Here is a 15,542-nt window from a genome sequence, read left to right as displayed (position 1 = left end):
AGTATAGGAAAGATGATGGGAGTTTTTTCAGCGAGGTGGATTCTGCTTGGATTAGCTTTAGGATGAGTGCGTTTACTTGGGGAAAGGTGGTGGCTCAGATGGTTCAGTCTTCACTACTGTTGTCTTTGGTAGCCGTATTGATTTCTGTGCATGCGTTCTGAATTTAGTATTTGTTATCTGTCATGAACATATTCTGAGTCTCCAAAATGTTCTCTTTGGTTAGGTAATCTCCACATAACTTGTCCTTTCCAAGCATGACGGATCTTCATTTAAAACCCACCACTGATTGATTTTCTGCCCCCCCTATTTTCTGTTTTCTAGCTGGATTAAAAGGTATGAGATTTGTAGTACCCAAAATATGGTGTGACACAGTCCTACAATGTACTTGCACATGGTCTCAAACTAGCTGCTTCAGACTTATGATTTTGTTACATGCTTTCTAATTTTTTATAGTGAAAGAAACTAAACACTCATTCCTCTTCACCTTCTCTATGTCATTTCATAATATGCAAAATCGTAAAGAAAATCCCTGCAGGTACTTGGGATTACTGAGATAGATTTTTAATTAAAAATTCAGAGACAGTGTCTTGAACACCTTGATCTTTATATGTGAACTTCTTGCAGATTTTATTCCCAAGAGTCTTCGTAAACTAGCACGAAAGACCTAACCTTCTGGTGTACGTTATGGTTGGCAATGATGTTTTGTTTGTAGGGGGTTTCTTTGGGGGGGTGGGGAGTGTTTGGGCTTTTTGTTGATTTGTTTTTAATGGTGAATTCTTAGTTTCAGCAAGAGTTTTGCGCATGAACTGAAGTGTAGTACTGGGGTCCATAGACATATAGCATGTTCCTCATGTACAGCATGGATCTTTGGCTCTTCATTTCAGTCATTACATCATGTCAGAAGTATGCTGGGCTTGGTGGCACGGCATGTGGGTGACAGCGGTGCTGGTTCCTACGCATAAAAGCAAACACAATTTCTAGTTAAAGAAGAAGGGTGACAAATATTTCTGTAGGAATATGCTTGTATTTACTATACAAATACATGCAGAATGTGGTAGTCATGACTGCTGTAAGAAGATTACACTTCCGAGGGGTAAAAACTGAAAATCAATGTTTAAGCATCTGTGTTTGGGTACTCCAATAACCAGTCGCCTTTTTTGTTTGTTTGTTCGTTCATTTGTTTGTGTTTTTTTCATGTGTGTTTTCTTTTGGTTTTATGCTAATTAGTTTTTCGTCTTAATCTTTTGGTACTTCAATTTCCTGTCAGCAAAATGGGATAAACAGCACACCTGAGGAATGATGTGACGGTTAATGTATTAGCATTAAGCACTATAGAAAAGCCGTTTAGTAGCACACTGTTCAATTCTCAGTTCACATTGTGTGCAATTCCAGTTTTATTTTACTTCCTTTTTTGCCATAGCTCACTTAAAGCCTGGATTACAAGCCTTAGACTGTTTTCACATGAAAATTTTGCCTGCATATGTAGTTTTTCATTGACTTAAGCCAGTTTTCATAAGTAAAATTTTATCAATTTTTTGATAAACATTTTAGAGGCCCCAGTATAGTATAGTTTGTGGTGTTGTATTAATCATGTGAAAGTTGATTGACTTCCAGCTTCGTTCAGAATCCATCTTAGCTCTTGTCTATATATTTTGCCACACTGATTCTTCTGCTGTGTAACTTAAAAAAAATTAGTGTATTACGTTGTCATAATTTTCTATTTCATTATATGCCTGTTTGTAGATTATATTGAAGAGCTTCCTAAACAGAGAAACAGATACCCCAAATCCTTGTTTGGTAAAAAAACTGCATTCCAGAACCGTTCATTTGCTTGAGGCTGCAGTTTATTTTGGTAGTCATGAGGAATTTGCCCCATTCTCTAAGAGTAAAGCATCAAGAACAATTAAACAAAATAAAAATAAAGCCAAGTATCTGTATGTTTATTAAGAATGGTTATGAAGTTTTGCCATATAAGATCCCCTTACAGTTTTCTAAAATTTAATTTAAAGCGAGTGAATCTATTTTATGAAAACCAAAACTATTAACACTAGTCTGAAAATAAGTTGCTGACAAAATAGATTTTGATGGTGCAGATTTTAATTCTTCCATTTTTTTCTTAAGGTATAGTTTCAGTGCAATGAAAACATGACAAAATGAAGCATCTTGGATAAACTCAACAATATTTTTAAAGACCTTTTAGTCCAAACTTGTTTTGGTGGATTCTCATTCTTTTAGTTAGGAGTTTGCATTTGGCAAGCACAAATCCTTAATGAATTTTCTTCATTACAGGAAAATTACTGAAGTTAGTGATCTTCAGGTTTCTTTACTACAGGGCCCATGGCAAATTCTGCACGTTCTTGCAGGGACCTGATCTTTGGAGTGGTCTGTGTATGAGTTACAACCCAAACTGTTCTCAGTGGAGGTTTTTCTCTTTTCAGCCAGGTATGTTCACATGCATGAGGCATCAGCCACGTGCTGGAATTTTGACTGTTGTAAAGGCATCCTGTCTTTTGTTTTATGGTGAGAAGGAGAAAGGCAATCTCTGTCCTGTGCAACCGTGCAGAAAAAGGAAACCCAATTGAGGAGTCCATATCTCTGAAAATCTGATGTGTAATTCTGCTACTCAAGTTTTTTTTACTCTTCTAGACAGAGTGATCTATTTTCCATCTGTTGCTTCTTTGCCTTTTTATGATAGAGGTACAATATCCAACTATTTTTAACTCTAATTTCCTATCTGTGCATTCACTGTTCCCTGTTTTATTCTGATGCAGTGCTACCTCCAACATTATGTTAACGCAATCTCTTTAGTCACTAAGGGAAGACCAGCACTCTGAAGTATCAGAAAACCTTCATATAAATAGCACATTTAGAATTGACCCTGTTATGCGGTTATTTATCCCTGTTGTTTTTCTGTATTTCTTCTGGAGTTCACACATTTAAGTATGGAGATCTGCTGGATACTAAGTATGTCAGGTATTTGCAAGCTGGTTTTCATCACAGATGACTGTGCAGAGCCCAAAGAATTTGCAAAGCTTGTCAGCTTCTGTGACTGTTAAATACCAAGATGTAGATGCTGATAGGAATGATAGTAAGACAGCTCACAGAAAGAAGATATGCATACAGTGTATCTTTTAGAGGCTTGATTCTCATGGGGTTTTTCAGGATGTATATGCTTGGGTTACTTGGATACTTTAATTTCTTGCACTTCACATACGGAATTCTGGTTTAGGTATGGGCTTTTTTATATGTAGGTTTAAAAGTAGAAAGTACAGTATAGATAATCCATCAAAAAGGTAATGTCTAAGTTTTTCCTGAATATTTCTCTTTCCAAGGACACAAAAATAGGAAAATGAAGGTTTTGTTACTGTAATCCAACTCATTTGCTGGAGTTCTCTCTTTGCTATGCTGTGAAAAAGGGAAGGACATTACTGCTGGCATTTAAGTACCAAACCTTCAAAATAATTGTGCTCATGGATTTAGTTTCTGAAAATGGATCTCTTTTCTATCAAATATCTTTATTTGGATTATTTTCAAATGTTACTTAAAATCTTTTGGGAATATGCCATTTGTTCACTCATTTTTCATTTCTTCCCGTTTTCTCTTAAGTCAGCATGACTTTCCTAATTTGACTCCCCTCCTCCATCTGTGACAGTTTATTTTTCAGCAGCCCTATGTGTCTTTTTGCAGACTTTTTCTATAGTCAGCGTACGTGAGGGGGTTGCTGGTACATCTGCCATGGGGTTGGGCTGAGTACCTGTCTCTGAGGGCATTTTTATTTTTTCCATTTGAATACCAATACAGGTCTTTTTTACAGTTTTCTTAAGATGTGTTTGATCCTTTAACAGTATCGCAAACTCTGCCCCAAGGTGGCTGTTTTACCACTCAACCCAAAAAAACAGACTGCAGGCATTTCCCAGGTTGCTGGTTCCAGTTTCAGCCTCAGAACCATGGCACAGTTTGGCACAGAATGGTGTGGTGGTTACTGCATGGTGCTGAACAATTACGAATAAGGTAATATAATATAGTAGAATATAATATATAATGTAGTGTGGACATTCAGGCTACAAAGAACATAATCCCACTCTGTAGCATGCTGCCTTCAGGACAGAGAATGATGCAGGGTCCCAAAAGGGGATATTCCCTATACATCCCACCTTTCGTATGCATCCCACTCTTCTGCTCGTATTCATTTGTCGGAAGGGAGCTTCTCAAGCTTGTCCCCCAAAAAAGGTCTTGAGTGGTTTTTTGCTATGAGTATCATCCCTTTTTCTGAATGCTGTTGAAACAGTTCAAGTTTTACAGTCTTTTCCAGGTAACCTACTAATAGTGTCTTGCCAGTGCCAGGCGTTGTGAGTTAGATGTAACATTTAAAACCCACCCTCCTGTGCTTTGCCAAATGGTTTCAGAGCCTAGCACGTTTTTTCGTGCAGGTGGGTGCCAGCAAATCTCATAAAGGGATGCTGAAGGCTGCTAATGGAAAGGAGAGTTCCTTTAATTTTAATAAGCTTTAACGAGACAGCCCTGATGGAGTATGTGTAGTGAAAACCTCCTCACTGTCATCCTCTGCACGCAGGCTCAAATTCTCCTGCTTTGGTTTTAAATCCCATTTGGTTAAAAACCTCAGTGCCGGAATGGTGAAAGTAGATTAGGATAATTATTAATCATGAGTCTTCTATCCACCTCGCTACCTCATCTGGAAGAAATTATCCCCTGCTTAAGTTCAAGTGTATTAACTGCTCTGCAACGTAACAAGCCCTTAATCTTCAGGCTTCTAAAGGTGTCCCCTCGTGCCTTCAGATTTTCCTCATCTTGAGGCTTCTTTGTCTGCTTTGCATTGCTTTAAAAAACTCATTTAAACACTTACAAATCGTTCATGTTAAAGCTCTAGGAAAATATCATTATAGACTTTGTAGGTGACTTGTGAAATAAATATTTATTGAGGGCTGATCCAATTCACTGCGAGTGCTCCTTTGAAATTTAGTGTTTGGGTATGGGAATGTTACAGTTCTTTCCACAGATAACTTTACTGATGTACCAAAACTTCCTCTCAAAAATACTTTTTCTGACCTGTCAAACTCCCATTTGTTTTGGAGCCTGTGTATTTGCATACAGATTTCGATATTATTTAATTTTTATCTACGTTATCTTCTAAATATTATTTAATATTTATCTACGTTATCTTCAAGTTACCTACTGCAGGTTATTGTGTCAGATAGCACTTACAGTATGAGAAAAAAATTATGCTTCCTTAATCATTGGGGTGTATTTTTAATCTGCTAGATCAGGAGAACAGACTGTGACCATTGATTGTACACAGCTGCCAGGCCAAACAGTCTAATGCAGCCAGGATGCACAGGGAATGGGTCTGGTGTGAAACACCCTAGTGCAAAAGCTTGTGTTCTCAGTGCCTTCCTCTGAGTGCTGCACTGTGCATTGCCAGTATGTCTTCCTGTGCCACGATCAGCAATTCAGCTTGTTCACCGTGTTAACTTGCCATTTGGTGCTGAGGCTGGAATTTAATACCAGTTTAATTCAGCATCATAGCATGAAGTTATCAGTGTATTTGCTATTTGTTCTGTGAAGTGAGTTAATGTTCTTGTGATTAAGGAATGAATGCATCATATTGCAATGTGCCTTTTTTCAGCAATAAGTACGTAAGTCACATTTAAAGTTAGTATTTCTGTAAACAGACATAATTCAGGAAACCTGTGGTCAATGAGATGTTTCAAGCCTATTGTTTTTTAATACAATGTGCCCAGTTTCTCTTGGTGCACTGAATGAAGATCTCCAGTAATACCTCTGCCAGGGTGGGGTTCAGTCTGTGGGGATAGTGCTCAGCCAGACCACAGAAGAGTTTCCAGACAGGGCTGTAAATGTTGCAGGGTGAATGGGGTGTAAGGAGCACGTTAGGGCAAGGCAGGCTTTTAGTCTGCACCTCTGCCGTCCGTGGGTTTGAGGATATTGGAATCTTTCTTACTCCACATTTTAACACGTCAGTAATTAAATAACAAAATAGATCATTTGTATATGGGGAGGGATTAATGGCTATATTTGCTTTCAGAGGCGTGTGTGCCTTCCATCAAAATAAATTAGTCTCTCAGGCTTCTGAGGAGAGCATTAGACCTAACATCATCTTAATATATTCTAAAGCTGTGTGTCTGAGAGAAGTGAATTAAAGGATCTTAAATTTCTAATTACTTCAGATGTAATTAATTTCATCCTTTTTTTAAATAAAGTTGGATGGGAAAATGTGGTTTTAAAAGTCAGAGAGAATGTGAAGGGGAATAGCTGTTATCCTGTGAGAACTGCTGCAAAGCACTGAATTAATGATTTTATTTCGTGCATGGCAATTAGTTGTAACAGGATATTACAGATACCAAGTCAGCGCTTCCCTTTTGTGTGAGAAACATCTTGGCTTTTACTGTGTTGAGACTTGCAGCATCCTCAGGACTAGCACCCTGTGCCTGAATGCGCTGCAGCCTTGCAGGGGATACCTGGAGAGCTTCATCCCAGGTACGAGCCCGAAGTGGGCCCTCCTGTGCCTGCGGGAAAGTGAAGCTGCAGTAACTCCTGTCAATGCCACTGGCCCCAGAAAGAATTACTTGAGTTGCCTTCTCCGTAAGTTTATAGATTGTGACATCTGACGGGTGTTTTCTGGCAGCCCTTGAGATTTATCAGCACTGCCTGATCTCCCCTTCGTATCTTGCAGTAAATTTAGAGAATTCGCAGCTTCTGACTTCTGGCTGCCTTGGTGGCACCAAATGTCAGTTTTACTGAATTTCCCAGAGATGTATTAGCTACGCAGAGATTGGCGTTGAATCCACCCAAAACCCACCTCTGCTTCAAACAGTTAAGAACATGCTAAAACTAATATAAATATTATAAGAAGAGATGCTGTGTTGCCTTTAGATATTCTCAAAGCACTCTACGTACTTTTTCTGGATTGCACAGCAGCTCGGTGCTGAGTAAGGGTTAGAAGCTGTTAGATGTACACTCTGCTGCCACAGTAGCTATTGAAGATCTGTCTGCTGTGATGTCTTCTACATCTCAGAGCTTTGTTTGCAGAAAAAGGAAGGTGAAAGAAACTTGATTATGGAGACTGGGCAAATTTTAGAGCAATAACTTGACATAAAAACAAAGGCTACTTGCAGAGTTTTTAACCTTGGTACATTAAAAGAACATGCTTAAGTTAAGCCATGAGCTGTAAAGGCTAATTTCTTACCCTCCCATTTTTGTGCCAAGGGCCTTAACTGTAGTCAGCCCAAAAGTGGAGGTTAGCAGAATCAGAATTGCAGCATAGCTTTTCCTAGCATCGAGAAGTACCAAAGCCCCTTTCTTCCCACGGTGCAGGAAAATCCATTCTGCCTTGCCTGATCACAGAAGGGATTCTCTTACATACTTGGGTGCTTTTCATCAGCATCCTCTTACATGCTTAGCCCTGTCGTCGGGTGAAATCATGGCCTTCAAGTTCAAGGCAAATAAACATGAAGTCTTGACAGTACCTGCCAGGCTAGATGTACCTGAGGTAACCTCAGACCTCTGCATGTCGGGCTCAGGTGTCTTGTTTAAGCCTGCAAGCTTTCTCCTGGAAGATGCTCATGACAAAATGCTTCTTCCCACCCCCTGCTCAGCCCCAGCAGTGAGGCAGGATTGCAGTCAGTCATTCTCCACTAAGTTCTTTAGCGGTATGTTGCTTTGTTGCAGGAATTAAGAGCTAAGATGTTAATTGAACTCTTCCTCACCATTTTTGTTTTCTCTCTAGTGTTCTTTTTCAGATAAACATCTATCACCACAATGTTACCGTATGTCTGTATGCACTGTAAAAGGCATGTCCAGACAATTAGCTGCTGATACCAATGAGCATGTAAGAAATGTACATGAAATAGGTGATTGTGTGTGTGCGCTTTGGTTTGTTTTTTTTTCCGTGGCTTCCCATTTCTTTAAATTTCATGGGAGCACAAAAAGTGCATCTTAATACTGGGCTGCATTCCTTGTAGAGGTTGGATTGCAGTCCTAAACTGTAAAGTGACTAGAGTTTCCCGGTGAAAGAAATAGAATAATTATTTTTATATGGACAAAATAACTTATTTCTCTCTAGCTTTGTTTGCAAAAATAGTTCTTTGTAGTTCTCAAAACCATTCCTGCTGCTGCTTTCCACAAGATTCCCTCTGTCCTAAGCATTAGCAAGAAAAAGTGTTTATGGGGGAGAATAATGTAAAACGTTGGGGGAACTAAACAAGAGTTTGCAGCCAGCTTGTTTTCCATTGGCTGTTCTGCTGGTTTTCAGTTGGCTAACTGGTTGGCTTACCTGGCATTCAGCTGGGTTCACAGATGTAGAGCCTAAACATCGGGAGCGACAGATTGCTTCTTGCTCAAGACTTATTCTTTGGAAACAATTTATCGAAAAGCACGTGTTCTGCTGTATGGAAATGGAGATTTTCAACAAGACTTCTGTACTTTGATTGTGGTTTGGTTTTTGGTTGGGTTTTTTTTTTTTCTCTCTTCTGTGTGTTCAGATCTCATTTCATGCTAAAGACTTTTCTCCTTTCAAATTACTTTGTTCTTATTCATGTTTACGCTGCTGTCTGTGGCTACTGAAAACAAGTTATTTGGAAACTGCAAGTCACTGGAATAAAGCAAGGCTAACCTCCAGTGTATTTCTGTATCTCAGTGCAAGCGACAGCATTTATAACCTGCTTCCAGAAACATAGAGCTAAAACTTTAAAGGAGTGAGGATGAAAGTATAAAATACAAAACTAATAAATGTTGCATAAGGTTGTTTTGTTTTGTTTTGTGATTTTTTTTTCTTTTTCCTTTTCAGTGCTACTTCTGTAGTCTCAGCTCACTACAGAAAAATGGCAAAAGGGAAAATGTCCATTTAACAACCTTCCTGCTACCACAAATCTGTATTTGAAAGCATTTCCTTACTCACTGTGAAGTGGTAAAATAATTGTAAGAGCTGTTTGTATCAATATGTCCTCATCTACGATGAATAATGATTCCTCCTGAGAGTGCTGGCAGGCTAGGAGCAGGGCCAGTAGATCCTGGTATTTCTGCTCATAGGAAGTAGTAACTTATTTCGGAATAAGGGATCACTTTGTCCACAGAAAGAAACTGGAATGTGGTATGTTCTTCCGCTACAAAGCATCGATTTACAGTGTGGTTGGAAGATATGGAAGTAATTTGCCTTTTATAGAGAGGAAGGGAGGCACCAAGGTTAAATCCTGGGGGCAAGCACCACAAACAGCACTGCAGAAGCTAATTTTCTGGTGCCTTCTCATCTCTTTGCCTGTCACCTGAGGTGGTCCTGGAGCCTCTGATTTCATAAGTAGGCGGAGTGTCGTGGTTTAAGCCCAGCCGGTAACTCAGAACCATGCAGCTGCTCACTCACTCCCCTCTTTCTTCCTCCCCCCGCTCCTGGAGGGATGGGGAGGAGAATCGAAAGAATGTAACTAACTCCCACAGGTTGAGATAAGAACAGTCCTGCAACTAAGGTAAAACACAAAACCACTACTGCTACCACCAATGATAATAACGATTAGTGAAATAACAAGGGGAGAGAATACAATTGCTCACCACCTGCTGACTGATACCCAGCCCGGCCCGAGTGGCGATCTGGCCTTCCGGGTAACTCCCCCCAGTTTATACACTGGGCATGACGTGCTGTGGTATGGAGCACCCCTTTGGCTAGTTTGGGTCAGGTGTCCTGTCTCTGCTTCCTCCCGGCTTCCCCTCCTCCCTGGCAGAGCATGAGACTGAGAAAGTCCTTGGTTGGAATAAACATTACTTAGCAACAACTAAAAACATCAGTGTTATCAGCGTTGTTCCCAGGCTGAAAGTTAAAAACACAGCACTGCACCAGCTACTAAGAAGAAGAAAAAATGACTGCTACTGCTGAACCTAGGACACACAGTGAGGTTCATCAGAGCAGGATCCTGCTGAGCCGGAGGATTGCCGAGTGATTCCTTGTGAAGCACTGAGACTGGGGTGTTTAGGGTCAGGTCCCCTCCAGGGGGAAGGGTAAAGATGATCCAAAGACTCTCCTGTCCTGGTGTGCATCATGTGAGCAGAGATGGCAGCGGTTTGTGACATCTTGGATGTGACCCTGTACCGAAATACCTGCTGGTGGTGAGACAGGCAGAGGCAAGGGAAGTTTGTTAATTCTTCAGTAGTTTTAGCATAACAGAGAAAAGTTGTGCAGTGCTGTCAGGACTGAATAACAATTGAATGATTGTGTCCAGAGACTGCACCTGAGGTAACTGGGAAGCATTACTCATGGAAACTGGGAAGTGGTCTTTGTCGCTCGCTGGTGGCTGTTTGTGTTTCCTGTTTGGTCTCGTTGTTTGTGCAGAGTCAGCATTAGTTTCTCAGAACAGCAGTGTAAACTAAAGCTAAATGACATTTCTTCAAAAAAAAAAAAAATTCAAACCCCTAGTTACTGCCAAATTAATCCTTGTGAGCAAATAATCGATATGTTTAATCTTGACCATAACAAAAGCCCAAATGTAACCATTGGTACCTATGACTCTGTTCCACTATCACGTAGAGGTCAGTTGTATGTATAGATTTCCTTGTATGTGTAGATAAGTGTTAAGCATCTCACAGCCTGTGTATAGGTTTTGGTAGCTAGCTATAGCTTAAGTTTAACAAAAATTTTCCACTAAATAGTTATTTTCTTAAGTACTTAGTGTATGATGGACTAGTTAAGATGACAGAAGAATTAGGAGCATCACTTGTGTAAAAGGTAAAATTGCTTTGTCCTTTGTGATTCAGAAATAGAAATGAAATCAAATAAAGTTGCTGCACCTTCAGTTTAGGGCTGTAATGTGATTTGCCATCATATTTGACCAGTTGCAGGGTCAGAAGTTACGATCATGTAACTGAAATGAAGGTGATCTGTGTAACATGGCTGAAAAGGGGAGACTGCAGAAAGACTGGAGAGACTTCCATGGCTGGGTTCTTCTAGAACTGCCATGGCTGGGTTCTTCTGCAACTACCATGGCCAGGTTCTCCTGCAACTACCATGGCCAGGTTCTCCTGTGAATCTAGGAAGAAGATGAATTCTCTAACGGGTCAAGAAATGTCAGAAAAACTCAGAGGTAATGCAGAAGAGCTGTAAGCACTTCAGTCTATTATTTCTCAGGGAAATATTCCAAGTGATCTGTGGCAGCCAACGAGAAGCTGCTAAATGTGCACTTTCCCTTGCAAACCGAAAAACAAGCCAATTGCTAAGTACCTGAAATAAGGAGAAGGAAAAGAGACTTGATGGAGGGACAGCTCCTGCAGGAGTCTGTATGTGTCGCATCTTGAAATGAAGGTGTTGATGTTCTACACTGATGCCAAACTTTCATCACACTCAGATTACTTCATCACACTCAGCGCTGAGCCTGTATGTGATGGGCTAGTTTGAAATATGAGGAGTCAGTTTTTTAAGAAACTGGGCAAATCCTGTATTCTAGTATAGTTCAAGTAAAGCCTCAGATGTCAGAATCCGCCCATCAGAGGATTTAGCAGAGTCAGCCATTCTTTAATTTTCTGAACAGTGCAAAGTTCAGATGACGTTGTAGATGGAGTTAGAGTATTGCTAATACCCAGTGCAAAAAAACAGTTCTGTATTCTGAATATTTTCGGTAGTTTTATTATGGAAAGACACTAGCTATGGCTGAATATATGAGACTACTTAATTGCACTGGCAGTCTTCTCATTAGTTTTTAGTGTGAAGTGGAAAGTTTACCACTAGTATAGTTCTGTGTAATATTGTATTGGTAACATTATTAACATCTGAGAGTTGCTCAAAGACCTGTGTGTGAAGTTTTTATCCTCTTTAGAAAAAGGGCAATTAATTTCTTTGTGCTCAGTGAAGTAAGGACATCTGCAAATTATAGTTTTGGTACATAATTACATGTTTTGAGTAGCACACTGAATGCTAGTAGAAATACGAACAATGTGTAGTGATAAATATATCAACCAAGTCCTACAAAATAAGTGGACTTTTGTTACCAATATTTTAATTGCATCTAATTGAACTATTTCTTCTGTTTATTTTTTTTCATATCTCTTTATATCTTGAAGTGAAATTTAGGGGCAGGAAAAAACTATTTAGGTGATTGAGGAGATGATTTAGACTTCATATATCTGGCCCACCAAGTGCAACAAAGTTTGTCAGATTTATGGACAATATTTTAAAATCAAGGCTTACCCAAATTCTGCACACTATTTTCCTCCTTTCTCACTTTGTAGTCTAAAACCTTCATGATATGATAGGCAACTTCACTAAAAAGGCTAGAGTAAGTCTTTCCGTGTTGAGTTCCCTGTCTGTGAGGATGGATTGATGTGGATAGAACTTCTTCTGGGCTCAACTCTCCATGGCTGTGCATTGCGACTGCATCCCATGGGCCAGATCTGTCTCTCTCTCTCAAGTGAGGTCAGTTGCCACAACCACTAAAACTGACAGCAAAACAGGATGTGTGTCTTGCTCTTGGCTGTAACAAACACAAAGATAAAAAAATAATTTTATATGTATATTAAAATAGCTGTGTGATGGCTGATTATTAAAATATTATGTGAAATCTGCAAAGAAAGCTTTAGTTCAGAGATAAAATTCTTGTGTGTTTTTTTATTGTTATTCAACAGAATGTACTACAAGGGGCTGTGGGAATAAAGAAGGATTTTCCTCTGTTCCATATTAGGTTCTTGTACAACATCATTGGTCTTCCTGCATGAAAATGCCATCTCATGATGTTTAGTTTGGATGACTGCACTCCTATTGCCCAGAAACAGTTTTTACGAAAATGTTTCTTGTGCACCCTCACCCTTCAAAAAACAAAAATTGCAGGTATTAATTGCAGCACCTTTATCGGGTTTATTAGTGATTTGTAAGCTTGGGTGTTTTCTGTTGCAATTTCTATTGTGGATCAGATTTCAATAGAAATTTAAAGTAGATTATGATATAGATAGGTATATATCACTCAGTAACGTTGAAATACTTGTGGAAAAAAAAACCAACAACAAGGGGAAATATAATTAATTGTACAATAGTTCAAAGCTGAATGTACAATTAAAACTCTTCAGATTTTATTGAATTGGACACATTTAAAAGGGTTTCTGTAATACTGGTTGCATATACATAGCACACCTAGGGATGCTCCATGTTGTTTTTTGCCAGGAGAACTGTGATAATAGGGTGGTGGGTGGTTGTGTGCATTTGTGTGTGAAGACTTGGCAGTATTAAAAAGCAAGCCTATTTTTTAACTTGGCTATTTTGAACTCAAAACACAAGGGGTTTGAAACTTGGCTTCCTGTGAATTATTTATAATACAGAACTGCTAGACAGTGTGCTTTAAAAGTAAGTGATAAGCAAGAACAAAAATGAACGTGGTATCGCCTCGTCCACACATCTGCATTTCTAAAGATTAGGAAGAATTTGATAACAGACTAAAGGTTATTTCATTCTTTGAGAATTCCTTCTCTTCATCTGTGCTGTATTTCTGGAACTGGTATCCATGGCAATTCGCAAGGATGATTTTAGGAGCTAGGCTTGAAAATGTCTATGAAAGTTCTTATTCTGACATGCTTAACAATATTACTTTGTGAGTTCATTTTTAGAGGTAAACTGTTGTAAGCAGAGTGTTTAAAATTCTTCCCTCCCTCCCACCCCCAATGCACATAGAATATCTTGGTTTTAGTGCAGTGGATAATCCCTATGGATTTGATTCCTTTTCTGTAATGAGTCTGAAATCCAGATGCTTCTGGATATACCTGAATGTTTTTTACAGCTTAAAATAAAACACAAATGGGATTTAGGTGAACTGCAATGTCTGAGGATGATGATTTAAATTTTCAGTGATATTTCAGTTATTGGAGGATCAGTTGATAAAGTTTGATAAATGTCAGATTTGCTAATAACTATTTCAAGTGCCGAGCATCTTCAAAGTCATGTCTACTAAATCTTGTCTGAAATGGGGTAAAAAACATCACACAGGACAAAGACTTCCTAGTTGTATTTGAATTTTAGATACCTTGGAGCTGAGAGCCATCAGTGTGACCAATATCTAAGGATTAGTAAGCCATTATTTCCCCGAGATCATCTTCTCTTAAAAATGATTTGTTTGTCTCTCGCTTGGAAGTTTTATGAGCTTCTGTGCCATTCTAGCACATTTCCAAGACAGGGCTTTAGCCCAGCTAAACAATATTTTGGTTTGATCAATAGGTCTGTGTTGCTGTGAAGTTATATTATTCTTTATCTGAGTTTTCATTAGGTGCAGGAAATGGAAGTTGTTTCTCTCTTTCCATTATTATTCTTTCAGCCATGGGTTTATTCCTTCATCTCCACTTTCTTCAATTCCAGGCTCCCTTAGGATCTGGTCTTAAGATTTAGCAGCCTGAGGGAAATAAGTAAATGTCTTGACTGAGCTTTTTTACTTTGTTACTTGATGTAAAATCTACTTTGAAGAAAATCTGTGATTTCTACCTTGATTATTACATTTGGTATTTTTAATGTACATTAAATATTCTAAAGATAGAGTTATTTTAAGCTTTCGGCAGAGTCGTGTTATGGTCTAAACTTGATCAACAAAATTAGATTCTTAGAGAAGAGGGATGAGTATTTCAAGAGTACAGTAGGTCATAGTACTTTGATTCTTGTAATCCTTTGAAATTGTTTTGGTGCACTTGGAATCTGCTCCAGGTGGGTTGTATACTTTAAGATATTTTTACATATTGTGAAATAAATTTTCTTGAAGAACTTATTGTTGCAAGCCTAATAACCTCCTTTAGTTTCAATCCTTCCATCAAATCTAGGAAGACAAGGATTTGCCTTCTAACCAAAGGATTCAATACTCTATCATTTCTTCCCTTGCCTTTTCTGTAAAAATATGTCTTCTCTGTTTTCATAGTCTGTCAGCTGAAGTTCCTGAGGTGAAGCTGTATGTTGTACCCACTTAACATCCACGCATCGTAGACTGTAAATCAGAATTGACTTTTCCCCTTACAGAAGCTGATGGAGTAGATTTTGATTTCAGTTACTTAACCATTACTAATTTTGGAGTTTACACCTATGGCACAGAGTTTAATAAAATGATTGTTTTGGAAGCTGGTCAGTTCTGGAAGTGAATCACAGAATGGTTGAGGTTGGCAGGGACCTCGTGCAATCCTCTGTCCGCCCTCTGGCAGCGCTCTGCCTGATGCAGCCCAGGATGCTGCTGGCCTCCTTTGCCATGAGGGCATGTTACTGGCTGCTGGGCAGCTTGGTGACCATCAGGATCCCAAGATCTGATTTTCCCATTGACTTTATTAAGAGCATATGTTAGAGCAAGCTCAGTGTTGTGTTCATTGTCATATTATGAAAAGCAAGAACAGCCCAATATACTGGGACAGTGGAATCTAACGGTAGACTCAAGTTTTAGGAAATCAGCATGTATGTCTCAAAGCATATAATACTGAATGGCTGAGGAGTAACACAACTAGCAGAGATCCTGGAGTTCTCCTCTGGAGCCAGCTGACATAGAGATGAGGATTGCTTGCACAGCTTATATGCAAAAATG

General features: G+C 39.1%; 1 protein-coding gene across 3 annotated transcripts in view; it reads left to right on the top strand.

Annotated features, from left to right (window-relative positions):
- The window catches only part of ZNF804A (zinc finger protein 804A), a 212,805-nt gene that overhangs the window by 100,316 nt on the left and 96,947 nt on the right, over positions 1-15,542 (top strand). The gene's annotated exons all lie outside the window — the stretch shown is intronic.

This window comes from Strigops habroptila, chromosome 5 (assembly GCF_004027225.2).
Source record: "Strigops habroptila isolate Jane chromosome 5, bStrHab1.2.pri, whole genome shotgun sequence".
Classification (NCBI taxonomy): Eukaryota; Metazoa; Chordata; class Aves; order Psittaciformes; family Psittacidae; genus Strigops; species Strigops habroptila.
Note: the sequence above shows the minus strand (reverse complement) of the source record. Positions and strands in the feature narration are given on the sequence as shown.